The 8,453-nt window shown below is 31.5% G+C and overlaps 1 non-coding gene across 1 annotated transcript; it reads left to right on the plus strand.

The window, feature by feature from the left end:
• Positions 1-2,331: 2,331 nt before the first annotated feature.
• LOC148233220 (U2 spliceosomal RNA) lies at positions 2,332-2,524 on the plus strand. The gene has a single exon (XR_015810563.1). It is a non-coding gene; the product is annotated as a U2 spliceosomal RNA (small nuclear RNA).
• The last annotated feature ends 5,929 nt before the right edge of the window (positions 2,525-8,453 follow it).

Consider the following 8,453-nt stretch of genomic DNA (forward strand, 5'->3'; position numbering starts at 1 on the left):
GAAGAAAGACAAATCTCACTCTTATTATTATAATAATAATATTTAAAGTCGCGAAGTCACTATTATTGATGTAACTGAAATATTACAAGCTTTCTTTAATAGTTACCAATGTGGAAGAAGAAAATGTAGGCTAAGATTTATGCAAACTTTAGTGATCAAAATTATCTGTATTTTTAATAAATAACATTACATAACTCATATTTATTTTTATCTTGATTAAATGAAAGCTAAACCATGGATCTTTAATCTTGCTGTATAAATTGTATCGAAGATGCTGACTAGGTTTTGCAATAATACCGGTATTACCGAGAGAAAAATAGTCAATACCGGTATTACCGGTTTTGACATAATTATTATTATTTTAAAAAACCGAAAAATTAATCTGAGTACCGCTCGCATGTTTCACCATGTTTATTGATTATCAAAACCAAAGCAATCGAATACCACGTCAATTATTATTTTGAAATTATTTTTTAACTGCATAATATTATTCTACTTTGATATCCTACGCTGATAACACTACTTAGGTTAATCCCCTACAATGAGCATCATTTTATTTTCCGTTTCTGCTTTCAAGCAATATGGGCATCGTCATTTTCGTAGTTCTAAGCATTGGAGATATCGATTTCAACAAATAAAATGTACGGAATTGAAAAAAACATAGGATTTTTTTCGGTAATACCGGTAGTATCGAAGGTAGGTTTTTGCCCCAATATCGGTATTACCAGTATTGCAAACCCTAATAATAATAAATACATGAAAGCTGTTAATCCAATTTGTTACAACAGAGTAAACACGATCAACAACTACATATAGTAGTGAGATATCAGACTGAAATCAACTATTTATATTATTACACTATGCAGGACTTTATTGTAATTATTCATCACGATAGAATGCCGTGAGATTAGGAAAATCTTTAAAAACCTAATCTGTGCTGATCTATTGGAATTATAATTATATAATAATCGCTAGTTCTGATCTCTCAGATACAATAGAAATTGAAATTGAACAATATGGTCCATATGGGATTTGATCCCAAGTCTGTATTAGTCAGAAATCCGTCGTGCTAATTAATATACGTAATTTTACCAAATAGCTAATACAATCTATGTACGTGCACCCATACATAACGTGTAATAAGTTATATATAATATGTTTAAGCATTCAGAAATTAATATTTTATCTTAAGATTATGTGATACGCCAAATGATATGTTATTATCAGCGTGTATAATACAGCTCCTTGGTTCAAAGATATCACCAAAAATGCAAATTTAATAATATTATTATGTTGTCCAAAAGACGACGACGGGTGGTATGTCCAGCGATTAATTTATTTTTTCAAAACATTTGAAACCATTCATAATTTTAAATAAGTGATAATATAAAATAATTTTGTATCTCCTTACCTACATGTTTTTATTGAAAAACAGGTCCCTCTTTTAATTGTTTCTTCACACAAATCTTAGATCAAATACAGTTATTCATATGTCTGTATATTTTTTTCGGTCACATTTTGGCACCGCATTCTGATCACAACAAACCGGTACACCATGCAACGGAGAAAGGTCACGATTCGTACCGTCTAGCTGCGTTTGGCGTTCGCCTTTGTTTAGCTACGTAGTAAACGCAAGATCCTAGTTTATTACTACAGTTTAACCAAATATTTTCGAGCTTTTTGGAAACGAAATGTGACGCGACACCGGCAGGAGCGCACGAGCGGAAACGACTGCCAACTTTTTTATAGCTCCGTGCGGCCATTTACAGTTCACCTGAAATACAGGTTATAGCTAACTGATCAGAGGCCTTTATCTCGACGAAGACACGAGCTAAAGTGATCCTTATGATAGATGACATAAGGGTCAAATTGGGGCGTCGATAAAATAGATTGTCGTATGGCGCTATCTCACCAAACAAACCGGCGTAGGTATGTGAATTAAGTAACGATTAAAAAAATACGCATAATTTATAATTCAGGGTATGGGCGTTAAATAATAATCAAAATTTAAATTCCCTCAATCTTGTATGCTAAATTTTAAATTAAAATAATATGTCCATCTATCGACGAATTGTCAAACTAAAATATATAATATTACTAAAATATACTATATTTTTAAGACACAATTAAGGCAAGGTGCATATATCATATTTAGAAAATCTAATTAGAGTAAATAGGGTGAAAATATCCGTAATTTTTCCTTCTTTTAAAATAAATAAAATTAAATTATGCTTCTTATATACTTTACTAGATGGCGTTATGTACTTTAGATAATCGCAAGCGAAAATTATCCGGGTGAATTTATATATCAAGGGAATTCCCATTTCAGGTATCGCTTCTCGGCCTGTTGGCTAAGATCAAAGTGTAGTATCTGTTCTTATCAGCTTAATATCTGATAGTTCCCGCATTGCGGGACCAGTATATTAAACTGATTTTTGGAAAGTGACGGGATGTTCGGGGCTTGCTCCACTCCTGTCGCGGGTTGGCCCGGCATTGCAGTGCCGCCGGGATCGGCCCACTTAACTAATCACAATTGCGGTAGAGCTCGTTTGTGTCCGATGTTTCATTACATCAGAGACAAACGTTAAACTCACTCTCACACATGGTTGGAAAACCAGGTTGTCCGTATTTACACCCTGGTTCTTCTTCCTCTCATGAAATATTTAAAGACCGTTAATTTAACCCTTTACACTCCATAGGCTACTATCGATCGGCGGCCACAAAATAATACACATTTGGGGAAGAGTGGGCCCACTAGTGACGGACAAAATTGGAAACTTTGGGAATTTAAGGGCAAAAATGTGTTTTTTTTTTATGTAAGAGACCAAGAAATAAATCAATATTATATTTAGTTCTTCAACAAGGATCAGAAAACGTTTTTAAAAATAATAAAAGCTTTTATAAAATTATTTGTCGTCAAAAACGAGCATTTATTTTAAATCTAATATAATACAAAATCCTGATACTAGTGACCAGATTATGAAAATACACGATTTTGAAAATAAAAAGGGTATATTGAAAATGTTTGTATGAGGAGGATAAAGGATGACAAATTGCTACTGGAGCTAAGAAAAGGTCATTTCGGATTTTTTTTGTTGAAAGGTCATCTTAGATTTTTTTAATATATGCATTGTTAATTACACCTAACTAGGTAATTAATATTAATTATATATTAAATTTAATAATAAGTTTTTTCCAAAAATTCGAAGTTCAATGAAATAGAAAACACTAGATGCATTGATATTTAAAAAAAAAAATACTTTTTGTACAAAAATAACGGCAATGAATTACCTTTTTAATAAATTTGACTGGAATTAAAAAAAAGATATTCAAAGTTTTATGTATGCAGTCCTGCCGAGAAAGGAGGGGGAGGGAGATGGGACAAAATATTGGGGTCCGACATTGGAAAAATCATATCAATAATATTATCATAAAAAAAAACTAAAAACTGATAACGAATCCGAACTAAACTAGTTGTTTGCGATGTATGTATTTCAGGTATAAATTTCATTTGCCTTTTTATACATATAAAAATAAATAAATAGAGTGGAACATTGCCTTCAAAAGCATCCACTTTCTAAGAAGTAGTCAATAAGAACTATTAATCAAGTGTATTTTTTTGATGCAGCTTTGTTTGTGCTAAAATTTGTTTGCAAATTGTTGTTGATTTTAGTACTTTCTGAACCTTATAAAATATTACACTTAGTTGGGAGAAATATCCAACGAATGTAAATTAATAGCAGTAAATTTAGGTATTTGATCTGAATTTTCAGATCGACGAAAAAAAAGAAGCCAAGAAATAACAAAGAATTATATAGATTTAATGTTTTTATAGATTGTAGTATCGGTAATTTGATGCAGCAAAATAAATAAATATTGCATTCAGTTTCATGTCATTTCGCGACTTGAATGATAATTAGGTTCGGGAAAAGCCAAAAAATTTCGAAACAAATATAACGATGATCTTGGTGAGTTGTTATCTGAAGAAGTATTACATTTAAAATGAAATGAATGATGCAAATATTGAAATATTTTTTTTACCCGTACAGTTGCTAAATAAAATAAATCAACTCTTAATATTGTTATTGGTTTAAGATTATTTTGTACACTACCAGTAACTGTCCGGGACGTCATTTAATAAAGGAGGGGCAGTTGTGGGCATTTCCCTCCCGCGTTGAATTTTGCCGGAAAAATGCATGTCATTCAATAAAATACTATGAATCTTAATGAAATCGAAATATTTAAAAAACGACCACTGACTGATCTACTTTTGTCCTCACCTTAGAAAATGCTGACCACCTCAAAAAAAACAGTCTATCCCAAAATATTTTTTAAAATATCATTTCAGTGAAATCATATTGGAATGTATTTTCATCGGTAGGTATATATATTTACCAGTGAAAATATAATTTATCTGGCAGCTGCTAGTACAATTATATGATTTTAACCAGTGGCGAGCGGTAAAATACTTTCCCTCTCGATCGCTCGCGTGCTAAGTAACGAGAATGAGTGAGAGATAAGAACATGCTGACTGCATGCTCTGATCTCTCGCTCACTCTCGTCACACAGCGCTGCAGAGAAAATTTAAAATGCTTTTGGAAGAAGTGGAGACACAGACACATCACACAGGTGTGCTGATACACAATGAAATAAGGTGGTTGAGCAAAGAATATGTTCTTGTTCAGTTTCATGAATTATTACCCGAAATAAGAACATTTTTAATTAAGAGAAAGGATTATAATGACACCTATCACCAAAACAAGGACAGATAAAACTTTTTCAGGACATATTAATATTATAACAATGCATCGATTTTAACTATTATTCGTTAATTTTTAATAAATTATTCCTTAAAAATAGCAATTTAATTATACATTTCTTTATTTTTGGATTTTAAAGCTAATTATCTTTACTTAAAAAATATTAAAACGAACAATTTTACCTATGGTAATAATACACTACGGTTTTGTTAGACTAATGGTTCTTTTAACTTATAAAATTCGGATGGCAAGCAAATAAAAAATAAAGGATTTTATATCCACAATAAAACACATTTCAATCTACGTGTGTATATTATAAAAATATATAATTGATAAACAGGTAAATGCGTTTATTTATTACAAATATTTTTTTTAAATGCGATGTATATTTACACAAAAAAACATAAAAAATAGCTCTCGTTTTCGCGATATTACTAGCATTATCCTTAAAATCCACAAATAAAATTTTTATCACAGAATTTACTAAGAATTATTTTGAAATAGAATAACTCACCATTGAAATTATCTTCATTTTTTTATGTGCATCGTGCCAGAAATTCCCACATTGTAAAAAAGCACCACATTGTAAAAAAGTACCACATTGTAAAAAAAGCACAACATTATAAAAAATCACCACATTGTGAAAAAACACCACTTTGTAAAAAATCACCACATTGTAAAAAAGCACCACTTAAAAAAAGCACCACTGGCAAATCAGAAATTTAGAAAATTTAATAATTCGCCCCAGTGGCGTAGCTATGGGGGGGCGGAGGGGGTGGGCCGCCCCGGGCGGCACTTGCTTGGGGGCGGCATATTCGCGATGGAATTGTCTAGTGTGGTTCTTAACCCTGAATAAACTAAAGTTTATGTAAATCTACGAATACCAAGAGCTTAACAATAATAAATTTATTATTTTAAGAAATGCTGATTTTATGACCCTGAAATAAAATGTATGGGGGGGCGGCAATTTTAAGGATTGCCCCAGGCGGCACATACCCTAGCTACGCCACTGATTCGCCCCATCTAATGGAAGATCAAATCACTCACAAGAAATGCCGAAAGTTTCACAAATGCCGAAAGTTTTAAAAAAATACAATATAATCTCACTAATCCGGTAATTTAAAAAAAATGTTATTCCAGCAAACCGGCCATGTCTAAATGTTTGACAAACTCACTCAAAGCTATCAAAGAGTATTTGAGAAAAAAACAAAACAAAAATAATTCGTAAAATATATGCATTATTTTTAAATAAATAAGATATAAATATTCATAAGCTATTTTTTAACACATTTAACTCACTTATTTTTACTGCATGGATTTTTTCCGCTGCGAAAAATGTGTATTTTATAAAGCATTCATATAATAATGACATGTCCAGAAAAAATCATTGAAATGCTTACAATGTATTAAGATACACACATTTAGATAAGAAATGTTGAATTCGCGCGTATTTGCGAAAAAGTGCTTGTCTTTGGCATACAAAATATACATTGAAATATATTTTATTGTCGATATAAATTTTTTATTTGTTTGCCGTCCGACTTTTAAAAGTTTTAAGAACCATTAGAGTACCAAAACCGCGGTATATTATTACCATGTATAAAGTTGTTCATTTTAATATCCATAGATCAGTGTACGTCACATCTTCCACTTTTTATCTAAAATACACGCACACTGAACTAGTACAATTATATTGTACGAGTTGACAACCAGTTACTGTTATATTATATATATATTTGATATTATGTTTTTTTGTGCGAAGTGGACCGAAATATTTATTTTTATAGCCGGATGTAAAATAGACGAAAAACTTTGAAATGAGCATTGCCACTTCAACAATAACAAACGAGACAACGAATATTATTCTCGTATGTATCGCTTCTTCCTCGAATACATCTGTATACTTAAACAATGCATTCACAAAACGAATGACGATGCACTATTGCAGTACGAATTTTTAATGTATCAGTTAATAGCAAACTGTTTTTGGATTTGGTATTCTCACAATTTTTCATAGTGACTTTTGAAAATTGAAAATGATCTAGCAATCTTCTTCTGCGTCATTAGAAAGTGATTGTTGGAACGAAACCAAAGAAAACTGCTCAAAGGAGGCTTTTGACATTATGTTATTATAATTTGTTTTGATTATTTTCTTCTTATTAGCTAAAATTTGTTTTTTATTCATTTTAAAATATAATTACGCTTTTATAAAATATGGATTTACCAATATATTATAATACGTGATGGAGTATTCCTTAAAAAATGCGTCAATTATCATCTAATGTTCTCAAATAATTCCATGAAACTTTCATCACTTAAAACACACATGTTAGCATTTCATCCTGGATTGGCAAACGAAGACACCGATTTCTTTAAGCAACAGAATTCTATTTCAATTAGGAACAATTTAAATATAAGTGAATCTCATATGATTAAACCATCATATATCCTTTAGAACAGAATTGCTAAATGCCAAGTATCATATGGACTGAGATTAGATTTAGTAAAACCCTCAATTTTAGATGCTATCGGTGTAGGTTTTGGCGAATCTTTTTTAACACAGCAATTTTCTTTTCTTGCCCTCTCGACTTCTACAGTTTCACGGCGCGATAAAACTCTTTCAGTTGACGTTGAAAATAAATTAATCAATAGATTAAAAGCAAATCGATTATTGACTCTTCAAATTATGCCAAGGATTGATTAACTAGTTATTAATGATAAAAAAATGTATCTGATATTGATTGATTCTGTACAAGAGGAAGTTAATAGTGTAGCGACTCCTCTGCATCAGACACTAATCTGAGGTCCCGCCTTGATCTTGATGTTTTTTGGTGTTGCTAGTTTTTTTTTATCTATTTGATTATTGTTAAATTAAAGTTGTGGTTGGACTAGATTTGAAGTAATGGGTGGTGTGATTAGTAGTTGGCGGGTTAGGATAGCTTGTGGGCGTTTGTTTTTGGGAGACGTTGTTAAGGTCTAAGTTCGCTAAGTGTTGTAAGTGAGGTTACCTTCGACCTAGAAACTCGAGAGTAACTTTACGTTTATTCTATTGTATTTTTATTTCAAATTATAATCAATCACTGAATAAAATTAAATCGTTTATTTCTGAAGTACTGTTTTATCCTTTTTTCACATTATTGTCATATATTGGAAATTGAGATTTTGTTCAATTGGTCGCCATCTAGAAACTGGCCACGCACGTGTTAGCCCACTGTTAAAACAGATCGCGCTATTTTTTTAAGAACTTTGTTTTTTAAGTCCTAAAAAATTTATTCAAATACATTTATAAAACAACTTTTCATGTATTAACAACCTTTAAATGATTTTCCCCTCTTAGTGATTTCCTGACTTTGTTCCGCGATAAAGATTGCATCCAGTAAGCAATTATAACGCTTTTAATTATGTCATATAATAAGTAACACATGGATGACAAATAATAAAAATTGTAAATTTTGCAAAAAAGAGCCACAAGCGTGTAGTCTAGAGCCGTATGCAGCTCACGAGCCACGGTTTTCCAGCCCCTGGGCTAGTCTCTGGCCAATGGAGCTACCTGACAGAACCGTTCTGGCCCGTAAACATCTGACCCGCAGAGTTCTAAGAGTTAATATTATACAATGTTTTTACCATACAAATTAGTCTATTAAATTAAAAGATAGGATTGCGGTAACCAATAGAATATAAATAAAATTATCA

The sequence above is a fragment of the Plectrocnemia conspersa genome, unplaced genomic scaffold, assembly GCF_051122295.1.
Source record: "Plectrocnemia conspersa isolate PC_06_02 unplaced genomic scaffold, ASM5112229v1 ptg000008l, whole genome shotgun sequence".
Lineage (NCBI taxonomy): Eukaryota > Metazoa > Arthropoda > Insecta > Trichoptera > Polycentropodidae > Plectrocnemia > Plectrocnemia conspersa.